General features: G+C 37.8%; 1 non-coding gene across 1 annotated transcript; it reads left to right on the forward strand.

The window, feature by feature from the left end:
- Window positions 15,479–15,550, forward strand: TRNAT-CGU. Its single transcript has one exon. It is a non-coding gene; the product is annotated as a tRNA-Thr (tRNA).

Here is a 16,000-nt window from a genome sequence, read left to right on the forward strand (position 1 = left end):
ATTCTAAAACCAAAATCAAAACAGATTAGGAATCCTAATAACCTGTTACCAAAACATATTAGGAATCCTAATAACCTGTTACCAAAATAGATTAGGAATCCTAATAACCTGTTACCAAAACAGATAATTAGTAATCCCAATAACCTGTTACCAAAATAAATTAGAAAACATATTAGGAACTCGCTATTCAATAATTCTCCACCTCGGCGAAGTTTTTCCAAAACTGAGCCGACACCAACACCAACACCAAACAAATGTCTCACTTCTTACGTCCAGTACGAAGTGAAATAAAATCATAACAACGGACTCAATCCATAACTAGTTGAGACCCAAACGAGAATGTGACCACTCTTCAAACGTTGGTATCTACTTATCAAATTAGCTGCATCATAAATGACTGCCTACGTATCCTCTTGCCTTAGGAATCAAGCCTCACGTAGTTCACCAAATGGCCTCCAAAGACCCTCAATCCAATAGAATAGTTCTCAACTCTTCACCAACATCACCAACGAATCTGCAACTGATAGCTCTCCTAATGGTCCCAAAATAAAATAAACTAAACACCTTCATCTGGGATGAACCAACAGCCATATCCAAATCGAAACTATGTTCACTAGCTACATTCGAATCAAAAACCAACTCATCATCTGCATCCAAATCCAAATAATCCCCAAACTATGTTACCTCAGCTGGAATCCCAAATGATGTAGTATGATCTAGAGTATGTAGAGTAATCTCCATCCAATATGAAGTAGCATCACCCTCTATCCGCTACGATATCCTAACGATCTGATCAACACTGTCCACCTGCCGAGAGTCAAATATGACATACCTACTCAGAACCAAATCAAAGTCTCCCAACTGATAACCAAACGAGCCTCTGAATCCCAAATGTGTAATCGGATCAAATCTCACATCCTCAATGTGACCAAATACTGGGTAACCAAATATCTGACGTAACCTAAAATATGAAGCAACTTTATCAGATCCAAAATCTCCACACGCAACAGTCGGCAACCTATGACTAAGATGACCCAAATATGTCGAAGCTCTAAAACTCCTCTGCAATGCAATGCTCGATAACCAACGTTGATCCTCCTCCAGTAAGGAACGACCAATCAAAAATATCATCTCATCTCGTTATCCTAATGTTTCTTTTCCAATGAAGTGTCTCAAACTGTCGTGAGCTCGACACAAATGCAAGAAAGAGCCCCTACTAAAATCAGAACAACGAATTCCTTTTCTGCCAATACACTTCCTCCAACTGTTATTGACTACTAGGACTTCAAACCAACGAGACTTGGTTACAATCCACAAATGTCTAGTACAATCTCCAACATAGGAAACCAAATATCGATTACCTTCCAATGGTGCCTCCTTGGAAGGCCCCAAAATACCTGAATGAACACCACCCAGAAGACCCCTCAATCGTCAAATAGAATTGCCAAACTCTACCTCAATCTCCTTGCTCATACCAATGTGCTCAAAAGACTTTAATATGCAAGTCAAGGCAATTCTCAATAATCCAAAATCCCAACCTCAACTCCTTCTTTCTCAGCCATCTATCTCAAAGCACCAACAAACCAATGCGAAAAAAACGAAGAATAAATCCAAACTTAAAAAAAGATAGAGTCTTTACCAAAAATATCTTACTTTTATCACCAAACGAAGCCCTAGACGAGCCTCCAAAACGATCTACTCCTCCAAATAACCAAAGCATAGCCCGAGCTCAGATACCACTTATTGGGCTCTGATTCCACTTGTTGTGCGTGGCATAAGCCAAAATCAAACCGATGTGCTTCGAGAGACCAAATCAAACAAACGCCGAGAGAAAGATAAACAATGCAAAATAACAGCACAAACTTAAACAACCAATTTTAACATGGTTCGACAAGTTCCTACGTCCACGGGACAAGAAGGGGATGATGTTTTCACTAATAGAGAAGAAGAGTACAAACTGATATTATAAAATCGCACGAACTCACCAATTAATCTCACCAACAAAGCTCTAATTCTCTTCAAACAAAACCCTAACCAATAGCTCCAGAAAATACCCTTTTTTTGTGCTCCAAATATCCCCTTCGTTGCTCCCCAAACCTAAAAAGTGTTCTAAAACCAAAATCAAAACAGATTAGGAATCCTAATAACCTGTTACCAAAACAGATTAGGAATCCAAATAACATGTTACCAAAACAGATTAGGAATCATATTAGGAACTCGCTATTCAACATTAACTTCCCATGTTTATTTTTTTTCTCAATTAGCTATTTGGATAGACTTTTATGTTTCTCTCTTTCTCTTCAATGTGGACATAACATTTCGATATAGAGTATTCTAATAAGATTTATATTCATCCAACGCTATCATAATTGCTCGTCATGCTACGTACGGTCATATATATATAGTCCTTCCAATATAACATGGCAAACAAATACAATTTACTCAATTAATATACCTGTAGCTAGTTTTAAAAATCAGCACAAATTATACTCATGCACACCATAGTAACCAAAATTCATAAATCACGCAACATGAAGATGTGTTTCCTAGAGAGCGTAGCCTACTAGGACACAAAACCTCTCAAAGGAAATAATTAAGGAATGCAAAGGAACAAAAAAAGTCCTCCCCGTGACCCTAGCTCACGCACAAAACAAGCCAAAACCAAAAGCAAAACAAAAATTTTTCATCATGTAATAGAGGAGAGAACCAAAACCCTAGCTGTATCTTTTCTATGAATCCGGCCATATGCATCCTTTGTTCTCACACGCGCACAAAAACAAAAACCCCCAGCTTGCTCCATCGGTACACACCGCTTCGGTTCCCCCCTCGCAAGCGTGCCAAATTCTGGTACCGAGGAGGAGGTGTACAAATTACCCACGTACCCACAGCGAACCCCTCATTGTTTTATTCCCTCGTTATTTTATTCGAGCCCCTCCCTCGTCTCTAGAGAGAGAAACGAGAGAGAGAGAGAGAGTAGCGTATTAAATTTGGGGGTCAGATTCGGACTCAGAGTGGACCTGACCTCGTGCATGAGCAGCGCCGTGCGGGTTTCAATCACTGACGTCACGCCTTTCGGCACGCCATTGCAGATTGCCACAATCAATACTTCCCTCTTTATTTTTTTTTCTTTATTTTTTTTTATCTTTGTTGTTGTTTTTTTTTAATAAAGTTCAAACTCCAACAACCATTAATTAATTATTAGGCTGGTATATAACACCGCCCCCGCTCCTTTATAATTAACTAATTTAACCCATGCATGCACAGAATTATATACAGAGAGACGCCTAGAGAGGATCATACTTAGTCTCATATAGTATTTAGAATACCCAAAGTTTTGTCCGTGCTAGTTATGAGCCATGGAAATCGGCGCTTAGTTAGGTTACATACATGTAATCATAAATAATTATGTTTTGATGATAAATATGTGTGAGGAATTAGTGCATCACACCATTTTGAGAAGATGAACACCTACGTGCGTACTTTAAGAGAATTAGAACGAGGAGGGGTAGAAAAGAAAAAGAAAAATTAAAAAAAAAACACAACGATATATAGTATGAAAAAGTTCAACTTACATATTATTTAGCTATACTCGCGCCGCTAATTAATTCGTACCGATGAGGCTCACCTAAGAATTGAGGCGATTGAGCAGGCGACGGTCGCCGGAGTTGTGTTCTTGGTTCCGCTCCGTTCGAGCCGGGGATCGATCCCCGTCGGCGTCGGCGTCGGCGTCGGCGTTTTCCTCCTGATCCTGGCTCTCCCCCTGCCGCTTCCTCCTCGTTCCTCCTTCGCGCCTAGCGTTTTGGGACGCAACGATCGGCGTCAAGAGGCTCACGAGTTCTTACTCTCATCGGCCGTGGCTAGCATTCGGTGGAAGCAGGGACGCGGGTTTTAGAGTAGAGCCTCGATCGAGCAGGTGGAAGTAAGGGCAGGTTTTTGAATGCTGAGGCCTCTTGCTTGCCGCGTCTGGTCGTCTTCCGAAAGTAGCTTTGTTGATGTTCTCGCCACTTCTCGCTTGCACCTCTTCGCGCTGCGGCTGGTAGCCATGCGCGCGCCATTGCCAGGCTCACGGCTCCTCATGCAAGCCCACCGAACGGGCCCTATCAAGACGCGGGCTCCTGGACTTTCGCTCGAAGCGCCACCGCCCTATCTTACGAACAAATCTCCGGAGAGCTTCGCAGCATAGGTTCAGGCGCGCATGAACCGCCATACCCTGAATGCACACGCCATGCGCCGCGCGGGATATTCCCCCTAACTATGTGGCGTAACCCGCTCCGGACCCGAATCAGCGCCTGCACTTCAGCCCTTCGGCCACCGCTAGAACATGACCTGCATTAGCCCGCCCCCGGCTGGTGGCTGTTGTTGTTGTTGTTTGTTGTTTGGCGCGCACTGTCGGCATTGTAAATTTCCACCGCGGTGTCGCTCGGCGGCGCATGTTGTCGCTTCAGCTGATGGGATTCTTTCGGTGAACAGTGCGAGATGAATTGGGGCTTCTGCGCGGGGAGGTTCAGGCTCTCGCCGCTGATGCTTCTCCGAGAATAGAGATATGGCGGCCTCCGACTGGTACGCGCCGCGCAGCGCTGCCGCTCCTTTGCGCTCTGGCTGGCGGCCCTTCGGTTCGGCCTTCGCGGCCTCAGCCTGCTTCCTGCAGGCCTCTTCCCGGGCGCGCTTCTCTCTTGATCCTTACTTCTTCCATCACGTCCAGAACTTTGCGGGGTGCAGGCTCTCCTTGACTGGTCGCATCAGTACGCATTTGACGAGCGAGCTCGAAGAAACGTCGCGACCGAGGCTCACATGCTTCTGCTTTGCCGTCCGCTTCCTGCTGCGCTTCGCTCTCAGCCGCACTCCCCAACGTTGTTGCTGTCGTCCTCTCTGCGCTTCTCTGCCTGCGGCGCGTCGTAACAGGTTGGGACCGTGTCGGATATGTTGTCGGCTCTGACCTGTCGTTCCTGCCGGTGGGCCCCCGCGGCGCGGTTACGGCACCAGAGGGTTGTGCGTCGCCGGTGAGGCGGAGCCCTGAGCACGTCTGGTTGTTGTTAGTTTTCGCCGCTACCACGCCCCGACCCCGACTGCCGCCGCCGCCGCCGCCGCCGCCCGGCTTCGTCAGATGGCCTCGCAATTTCGCTGGAAAGCTTGAATAGCTGGTCGATGAGCCGCGGCGGAGGCGCCGACGCCCTTGTCTGGCCCTTCTTGAAGTGGCTTGATGCTGGGAGGACGCTGCTGATTCTACCTCTGCGGTGGTGTGCGCGGCCGGCTGCTTGTCTTTGGCGGTCTTTTGTTGTTTGGAGTTGATGAAGTCTATGTCCAGTGGCCTCCTGTAACAATTTGAAGAGTACCCGCATACACGGAAAAAGGAAAAAAAAAAATTGAAATGGATTTCCAATATTCACTGAATAAAATGATGTTTTTGGGTAGTTTGCTTTTACTTTCTGCCAACCTTTTATCCGTGAGTGATCTAATTCCTAAAAGCTATGTCCTAGGAATCACAGTCACAGTCTCTCGTTTTCACTACAACTTAATTAATTTTTTTTTCTTTTTTATGGGGTTTTATTGAACTTGTAGTGCAACTAAAGCAACCAAAAAATAAAAATTCAGATCTTTAGAGAAAAAAATATTTACTTACCAAAAGGGCTCCTTGATATTAGCAGCAGACTCCTCTTCTCTATGCCACGGCTGTCGATGTTGATGATGATGATGATGATGATGATGATGACGAAGCCCGCTCTCAGATCCATCATCATCACCCTGAAGAATCCCCTCATCTTCGTTAATCCCATCTCTACTCCCTCCTCCTCCACCTCCTCCTCCGCTGGCTTGCCAAATGTAACCCGAGCTAAAATATATCACGCCGCCAGAAACGAAGCGACCGCCGCCGCAGCCGCCCATCATCCTGGCGCCGGCGAGTTCCGAGGCGTCTCGCCCGACTCCTCTGACCAAAGCGGCCATGTCTGCTGCTGCTGCTGCTGCTGCTGCTGATAGCTGGCTGAACAGCTGGACGCTGATGGTGGCTGGTGAGCGTGAGGTGATAGACACATAGCTGAAACCAGCTGCTGGGTTTATCGGGATCGCTGCCCGAAATGCGCCCGAAAATGCGCTGCGGCATCGGCCGGCGCTGCTGGGCAGAAGATGCTGAAGCGAAGGTGTGGAACTTTCTGCACCTCCACGCGGCGCGCCGAGTTGGAATTCTGCGGTCGGCGGCGGAGGGCGGCGGGGGAGGTGGAGATGAGAAAAGAGCAGACGGGCGGGCAGCCGTCCATACAACACTGAAACTCCCCCGCCGTAGTTTGAGTGCATCTTTCTAATCGCTCTTAGAGATTTGCGGAGGTTTTCGAAAACATTTGGGAATTTTTTTTTTTCTTCTTCAAGGGGGTGGGGAAAAAGGACTGGTTTTTTTTTTCCTTTCTTTTTTGTTGTAGGAGAATGAGATGAAAGGGTGAGTGGTAGAGAGATAGAAGGGTTAAAAGGGGGGCAGGAGTACAGATAATGATGTCAGCCAAAACTCTGTTTTTGATTCCTGTTATATAAAGGGCTGTTTGGTTAAAAAAAAAATTCCTTAAAAGCATGTTAAAGTGTCATAGGTTTTAAGCAAAAACGTTTCTAAAAAAGAGGATTTTGCTAAGCCTGTCAAAAAATAGCAATTTTAACACTTTTGGCAGACTTTCAATAGTGACTTTCCCTCAAAAACAAGGAACCAAACAGCCCCTAAGTGTAATTAGTATATCGGGTTTTCTATAGAGTGCCTGTATGCACTCTATAAGATAGGAGCGAGGTAGAGAAAAATGAATGAGGAGGAGATCCTAATGCAAATTAGGGGGCCCCCTCTTCATTCGTTTTTCTTTCTCTCTCTCCTCTCTTATAGAGTGCCCATGTGCACTCTATAGAAAAACCGTTGGTATATTAACTTTTTATGTATTTATTTTGTTTTGTTTTGTTGCGGACGGTAGATTTCAGCAAACCCCTTCGCCTATGAAACATTTTAGCACAAGCCCCACTTTTTTGGGTGTTCGTAAACACCTGACCCTGAGTATGTCATGTTTGTAATTAGACCGGATTGTAGGCTAGCGCTGGGATAATTATTTAACACGAGGTTTCCAGTCCATTCAACAATTAATTTGTTTCGAAACGAAGGAGGCTTGTAATGTGTGGGATGTTGAAATGCGGGCAACCGTTTGGGGGCGGGTGTGCGCTTGGATTTGGAGGGAGGGCTTTTGTGCAAATTTCCGCTTGTGTTTTACAAAGTGGGGAGGGGACATCGACAGAGGCAAGTGTCACGAGAAGGGAATGGCGCTGCAGGAGAAATGGACGGCCGGATGGAGCTCGACAAGGGTGTCAGATGATTGGGCGCTCGATTCCGATTACAGTCCTACCACGGCTCTCCCTATACGGACGCCCGCGTAGCGACGGTGGGGATGTGAGGCGGGGGGGCCCACTGGGGACCAGATATTTCGTAAAATTTTCTGGCAGGAGCGCGTCGCGTGCTGCGCGATCTGCAGGATGCTGGCTGGGGATTTGTTTTGTTTTTGTTTTCTTCTGTTGCTGGAATTGGATGGACGATTGAAGTTTTGAAGGGACGATCTAGGCCATTGGTTTTCTTTTTTTCTTCTTCTTTTTTTTCCCCTTTTTTTAACCTCCTTCTCGTGGCACAAGAAGGGTTTGTCACTTGGTTTTCGCGTATTTTATGCACCAGGTGGAATGCACTTGTACTGCACGTGGTCAAATATCTAAATTATTTATTTTAACTTTATTTATTTGCTATAACATGTTTGCAAAAAAAATTTATGATTATCATAATATATTAATTTTTTTGGATATTTCCATTTATAATATCTTGTTGGTTTCAAAATTTTGCCTTCTGCAAAAAAAATCTTAAAATATTAATGATTTAAGAGCAATTTAATGATTTGAAGGTCTAATTTCAAAATATTAATGATGTAAGAGACCAATATAAAAAAAACTATTATTATGAATGATAAAAATAAATTCTTGAATTCATCAAAATAAAATGGTAAGTTTTATCTAGTCATATAGAATTTTGTTACAAAGAAATTACTTTCACCTATTGTTTACTTCCACCTAATGTTTATCCGGCGGCCAAGTATTATAGATATTCAAAAATATTTTCCTAGAATTTTCTTCGTCAGAATGTGCAAATTCAATCAATAAAGAAAACATAAATTATATGATCAATTTTAAAATATGATATTATAGTAGTCTTTCTACATCTTCCCAACTAATTAATTGATTCGTCAAAATGATTACTCTCTAGTTTCAGAAAATTATAAAATATAATATGAGAATGATTTATACATATTATGTACTATGGATTGTATTTTAACAAATAATTCAGATCTATCCAATGTCAAACAACATCCAAAATTTTAGGTTGAGAATTATAAGAATCCATTATCCATAACAATACTTGTACCCAAGCTATGTGCTTCATAAGCTTATAAGAAGGTGAGAACTATAAAAATAAACAATTTAATTTATTTTCTCAAATAGTTTATTACAAATCATGAGAAACAAGGTGAATCAGAAGGATCACATACCCTTCGCAAATAAAGATTAAATTTATCTTAGAGATTCTTGTAGTAAAAGGTTTTTAGAATTGATGTATATGATCAATCTTAGGACACATAACTCAACTCAATTCATAGAGTGATATACTTGGTATAAAATCCACTGTTATAAGATTGATGTCACATGTTCCTTAAGTTACGTTTTAAGGGTTAATTTTACAAAATCACTTTTCACTATGTGGGATAATGTCAAAAAAACCCCTCATTTTTTTTATATGAGGAAAACCTAGTAAGGCAGAAGGATCACCGAGCCAATTAAAGTCCGAGTTTGAGCCCCCCACCCTTACCAGTAAACCATGTGCATGGGTGAATTGAGGCATCTACCCCATTCAGTTACTAAGTTAGTAGGAAACTAAAGGGACATGAGTGTCAAACCTCGAACCCAGGCCTTTGGCCATGAAAATTGCTGACTCGAAACAGAGTAAATCTTCATCAAATTTAGGGTGTTGTAGATAATCTTTCTCAACTGATAATCTTTCTCAAATTTAATTTTTTGATTTAATCCTATAAACTTTTTTCACTTAATCGCTCAGAGCTAATATCATTGAGTCTAATCTATTATATGACAAGTATTTAATTTGAAAAGACCAAAATATCCCTCAACCATAAAAGAATTAGCTTGACTTTTACTAGATTAAAGAAAAAGAGTAGATATAGAAGGAAAAAGATTTATAAATTGGTAGCGATCCTTTTATTATCAGTTGAGAGTTTTTTAATAACTAAAATAACTTTCTTCAAGAGGGTATTTTCTCCAAATCACATATTCAAGTAACTACATTAAGGGGTTTTGTTGAGAGAAGTGTAAAAGATCATAGGAGCTTTTATGAGACATGCTATAGTCAAGGGGTGTTTTCTAAAATCGCACCAAAGTTAAGAGGGGTTATAGACAACACCCTCACAGCTAGGATATTTTGCTAAATTAAATCAATTGAGTGGGTTTCTTTAAGACAATCCCCACACCTGGGAGAGTTTTAAAAACACTTTTTTAAAATTTGGCTTGTTCACATTTTTGTCCCTTAATTTTTTAGTAATTCAATATTAGTCCCTTAAATTATAAGCAAATTCAAAAATTTGAGGGAATAATATAGAATTATTGGAGATCTTCTAAAATAAAGGAACTTATATCTAAATTATATTTAAATATTGCTATTATAGGTAATGTATTAAATATTAGCTGGTATATTGCTATATTGGCCGATATATCAGGTTAAAGATCTTATTTGATAATATTTATAGTTTTGTATTGTTTTCTTCTATTTGGGGATTTTTTTTCTTGATATGTCGATCGTTATAAAAAATATTGGCCGATACATTCATTTGAAGATATCGACAAAATCGAGTCATTTTTAATTTGATTATGGCCTAGGGTTTCAGTCATATTTGGGAACCAAAATCGAAACCCACAAAAGTCACAATTCATCTCTCAAATCTCTCCACTCTTGGCTCTCCCACATTTTAAGCATATATTTTTATGAAAATTCTTATATTTAAAATTATTAATATATTAGATTATACCTTACAATGTTATATTATGTATGAATATTATCTCATATGACACCCGATATTTTTTACATATCCTCGATTTCTTCAATCTGATATCATAGATTTTAGTTGTCCAATACTTATGTGATGCCCAACACTTTGTAGTAGTCATTCGAAAGTCTCTTCTAAAGTTTTCTAAGCAATATTGTATATAATTTTAGGAAATAATTCAAAATCTTGGGATTATTTAAAATATAATGCTTTAGTTTTTTCAAACCTCCCCTACTATATAAATATAAGTTAACCCTCTAGCCTCATATTATATGATGAATATTATTTATCAATAGGATCACATACAACTATTTGTGGTTAATAAAGGTTTTTAATTTATAGACTTAATTGAACTTAAATACCTTATAGTTTATGAAAGTTATATACATCTACTTGTATCTTGTTGCACTTAAAAATCCTAATATTTTTTGAAAGTACATATTTGTACCTTCTATCCTCTTACATAGACGTAAGAATACTATTTGTAATTTTTCTATATAAGTGTCATGGTATAATTCTAGGATAATTTTATATTTTCTACTCTTTCCATAAATAATTTATTAATATGTAATTTTCTATTAATGTATTATTATACATTAGTGATAATTGATAGATGTAGAGTTTTACAATAGTATTGAAGGTTTAGGGTCCAAGTTAGACAAGCTTGTAATTAATTTATAATATAAAAGTTATACACCTCCATTTGTATCTTGCTACACTTAAATATCCTAATGTTTTCTAAAATTGCATGTTTATACCTTCTGTCATATTACCTAAACGCAAGAATACTCTTTATACTTTTTCTATATGAGTGACATGGTATAATTTTAGAACAATTCTATGTTTTTTACTCTTTCCATAAATAATTTATTAACATATAATTTGCCTATTAATATATTATTATACATTAATAATATGATTTAGAGTTTTACAATAACATTGAAAGTTTTAGGAACCAACTTAGACAAACTTGAAGTGGCATATAATATAATTAATTAACAATAATAATTAATTTAGTTTAGTTAGGATTATAATGTAATATCAAAAAAGATTAGGGGTAATATAGTCTATAGAAAGTTTTTGTAATTTTCCTATATGAGTGTTAGGGTACAATTTTAGAACAATTCTATGTTTTATACTTTTTCCAAAAATAATTTATTAACATGCAATTTTCCTATTAATATATTATTATACATTAGTAATAATTAATATGATGAAGAGCTTTACAATAACAGTGGAAATCTTAGGGACCAAGTTAGAAAAACTTAAAGTGGCATATAATATAATTAATTAACAATAATAATTACTTTAGTTTAGTTAGGATTAGACTATAATATAAAAAAAATGGTAATATAGTCCATAGAAAGTTTTTCCATAACTCCCTCTTTTAAAGGGAGTATGATTGAAGAGAGTTTGATCCAATAGGTATAACTGAAAAAAAAGATAAATGTGATATCTTTTGGGTTAATTATAGATAGACCCCCATGGTATCAGCTAGTTGCGATTGACGTTCCATAGTTTTAATAACTGTACGGACGGAACACTGTACTATTTTCCTAAGTATGTTTAGCCCTCCAGTTCAAGAGTCACAACTAGGGGATTATGCACCAATGGAACTGTAGATGATCTATTGATGTGGCATAAACATGTACCAAAAATATTACAAGTGCACAACCGTGTTAAGTTATAGTATAAAAAGTTATCGATCCCACGAGGAAAGTGTTTTGTAGGAGAAAATATAAATCGGTTCTTATATTGTGTGCGTGACAAATAGGAGTGAAGAATAAGTGTGATTGTGGAGAGATAACAAGAGTGAAAGTGATAGTGTGTAAATCAATGTGTTTAAGAGTGGATGTGAGTAAAAATAAATATGATCAACAAGGCAAGAAAAAAGAATGAATAAAATCGAGAAACAAATAGAAATCAAGAATGAAAATAAAATTCAAGAAAGTAAAGATGATGGCTTCAATTAAAGATATGGGTAATGTAGAATTGAATCTACTTTTTAGAAAAAGGTGATTCCCTAGAGGGTTCTAGCCTAAAAGCGAATCAAAGAAAATAAAAATAAACAAAAAGAAAAACTAAACCCAAAAGGGTTCTAACCTCAAGGTGAATAGTGTAAGAAAATAAAATGACGATTCCCTAGAGGGTTCTAGGCTAAAAGTGAATCAAAAAAAATAAATAAAAAATAAACAAAAAGGAAAACTAAACCCAAGAGGGTTCTAGCCTCAAGGTGAATAGTGCAAGAAATTAAAATCTAACTATAAAAATAAATTACAAAATCTAAACTACAAAATAAATTATAAGAATTAAATGTAAGAAAATAAATCTATTCTATAAGCATAAAATAAATCTAAGGCAAGCGGGTTCTAGCCTCTTGGCTATTTAAATAAGAAAATAAAATCTAACTACAAGCATGGAAATAAATCTAAACTAATAAACAATAAAAGAGAAATAAAAGAGGAAACAAACCTCTAAATTAATCTTCATCTCCATCTTCATCATCCAACAAAGAGAAGAAAAATTTAAAGTGGTGAAAAAATTATTTTATTAATTATAAAAAAAGTTATAAATTTGGAAGGTCTTCTCAATTAAGAGTGGCTCTCCTCTCCAAATGGAGTTACAAAAATTTTCACACCCCTAACCCCTTACTCTCTACCCCTATTTATAGTAAACATTAGTGAATGAGAGTCATTGGATCGAAATCTTATCCAAAAATATTAATTTTCAGTCATAGATCTGCAATTGCCTGCGGAGCTATCGATAAGGGCATCGATAAGCTTATCGATGTGTGCATCGATAAGCTTATCAATGTGAGCATCGATAGACGCATCGATGCGCCCATCGATGTGCCCATCGATGTGTGGTAGTTTCTTTTTCTGTCCGAGCTTCCTCCTTGTGTGTTGGGCTTTTGGCAACTTGGGCTTTTGGGCTTTTAGATAATTTGACAATTCTTAATTCTCCATTGGGCTTTGCTTCATTTCTTTATGCATTTGTTTTGGTTTTGGCTTTTCTTCATTAAATTAAGGGGTTTTTGTTGAGAGATGGGAGTTTGAGATTTATTCTTTATTAACCTGCAATTAAAAGATAAAAATAATTATTAGTGGTATATTTATTCATATAAAATAGATAATGAGGGTATAAAATTGTAATAAAATGTGATTATCATCTATCTACCTCTGCGCATTTTTTTACCCCTTTAATGAGTCAAGAAGATTAATTTAGGGATCTATCCGTACAACTAAAACTACATGGGGTATTTATCGGTAATTAGATGATACTGCTGGAGATCTAGTAGGATTTTTTTTAATGGTACAAGAAGATTTTGTTATTAGATATTAGATGTACGCATTGAAGAGAGCTTGTACTAGTTGCCCAAGTGTGTATAGTCCCCAAGTGAGCTTTTTGACTCTTTCAATAGTAAAAAACATTAGCACTTTGGGAGTCAATATACGTACCGGCCAATAGAACGCTAGGGAGTTTATCTATGTCTGCATTTTTTATTACATTTTAAGAGAAAATTACTCATGAAGTCTATTTGCACAATTAGAACTATGGGATTCTATTCGCAATTTGACGATACTAAAAAGGTCTATTCGTCAGTTTATTCTTTTTCTTATTGCTCTTACATTCAAGTGACTAATAAAAAGAAGTGAGATCTGTCTATTTCATATTAAAATACATAATATTTTTTTTATATATATTATGATTCTAAGGTCTTGTTTGGTACGCGAGAATGAGTGAGAATGGATTATCAATCCTCACTTCTCATTCCTTCTTAACACAGCCTCTTTTTTAAAGTTGGAATGTCCATTCCCACTTCTCATCAAATTCTTATTTTACGTGGGAATGAACATTCCCAATGAACTAATAGAGAATGAGCATTCCCATTTAAGTGAGAATTAATAAAATATAAAAATTTAAAATACGTCCATTCCCACTTCTTTTTATAATTGCTCCCTAACGTGAGAATGAAAATGAGTATTCCATTCTCAAATTAATTTCATTCTATTACTTAGTCCATTCCATTCTCATTTCCGTTGATTCTCACATGCCAAACGTGGCGTAATAGTTTATTAAAAATATAGTAAAGACAGATTCTGGTTGAGATGACCAAGCATTCGATTGGAACCTGTGTAGGTGGAGAGCGGTATTGGCTTGGATTCAGTTTAGATCTTACCTAGCAAAACATGATTCAATAAAGAGATAAAACCAATGCTTTTCATGCTCAATATAAAATGAGAAAAGTGATAGAAAACAGAAGTTATTACAGAGAGATTTTAGTACTCAATCATATTTAAGTGTTTCGATTAGCACGAGAATAAAACGAAATATGGATTAGTTTATTATATCCTAAGATATATTTTGAAGCGACGAGACATTTGTCAATATCGGAACCATAGAATAAGATGCCATGACATGTGAGAAAGTATCAAATGAATTTGCTTTATCATTTATGGTGCACCGCATAGTATATCAATTATTAGATCATTGGGCTTCTTAATTTGAAGTTGATTCTACGACTGATATCTTTTTGATACAACATTAATATCGTGAATCAAGACTTATATATACTTTCTCCGTGGGAGGAACCAAAATATGACCCGTATTGATCTTGAACTTTGTCTCCGCTCATTTATTGAGGGATTTACAGATGAGAATGGGCTTTTGGTAGGCCGAATTAGGGAGTTCATGGGTCAATCCCAGTTAAGTTACCATCTCTGCTTCTCCCTTTCACTTACCTCAGATTTAATTTCCTTAAAACCTATGCCTTAAATTAATCAATTTATTTATCAATAAAAACTATTATGAACTTGCTGGTGGAACCTAAACACCTTATACTATAACTTAGCAATAGATTTTAAGAAAACGAAAGAGGAAACATTTAGAGCAACCAGCAAACTTATGGGCTTCGCATTGTTTTCGCTGGGCCTCGATGGACTTTCTTCATCTCTGAACCAGATTTATATGAAGTCCGCCCCATAAACCCGAAGCCGCTCTCAAGTCTCAACCATCAACAACTGTAAGATTTCCAATCCTTTTTCAGGTTAAAGGGTTGGAGTAGCGAAATGTTCGTGCTTAGCTGATTCCTCTTGTCTGAAGATAGTAAGATAAGTTGCTGTTTGTAGTTGCAACGAATATAGAGGTTTATTGGATGAAATTTTTGTTATTGTTCTTGAAATCTCATTTTTTTTTTTTTTGCGAAAGAAGTATAATTATAACAACATGTAATAATCAGTGTGTAATTTTCTAACTATGCGTAGGATGCGGTCGCATGGCAATCGACTAAGATAATCTTTTTTTATAAGTTGAGGTTATGAATCTTCGATTCTTTGTAATATGGAGTTCGATAAAGTTTCAGTCGCGCAGCTTCCGTAGCATAGTGGTAGTGCGTTCGCTTCGTAAGCGAAAGGTCGCGAGTTCGATCCTCGCCGGGAGCTCTTGTTCCTTGCAATTATTGTCATTTTTCGTAAAATTTTCAGTTTAATACGATTTTACAAAATTTTTTTTGACCCTTTAAGCCTACAATTGTTTGTAGGCTATATTATTCAATTACTATTTTTATTTGACCCCAGTCATCACTTTGATATTTTTAAATTATTTCTAGTAACTTTTGTGCCTACAGCGTGATACATGTTTAATTATTTTAGAGGCTGATGTGGCGTGGACTAAATGATGTAGCAGGGAATGAAGGCGGGTCCTTAAACTAACATTGAGTTTGCCTTTTTCTTCTATTTCTCAAAATGATTCAAATTTTGTGAGAGAGAGAGGGAGATCGGGAGCACATTTCTAAAAATGTTTCAAACCCCGACGAGTGAGGTGTCCCCCTTAATGATGGCCAACTCATTATCCAATAGGAGGGGGACACATCACTTGTCTCCCTCTATTGG

The sequence above is a fragment of the Asparagus officinalis genome, chromosome 8, assembly GCF_001876935.1.
Source record: "Asparagus officinalis chromosome 8, Aspof.V1, whole genome shotgun sequence".
Classification (NCBI taxonomy): Eukaryota; Viridiplantae; Streptophyta; class Magnoliopsida; order Asparagales; family Asparagaceae; genus Asparagus; species Asparagus officinalis.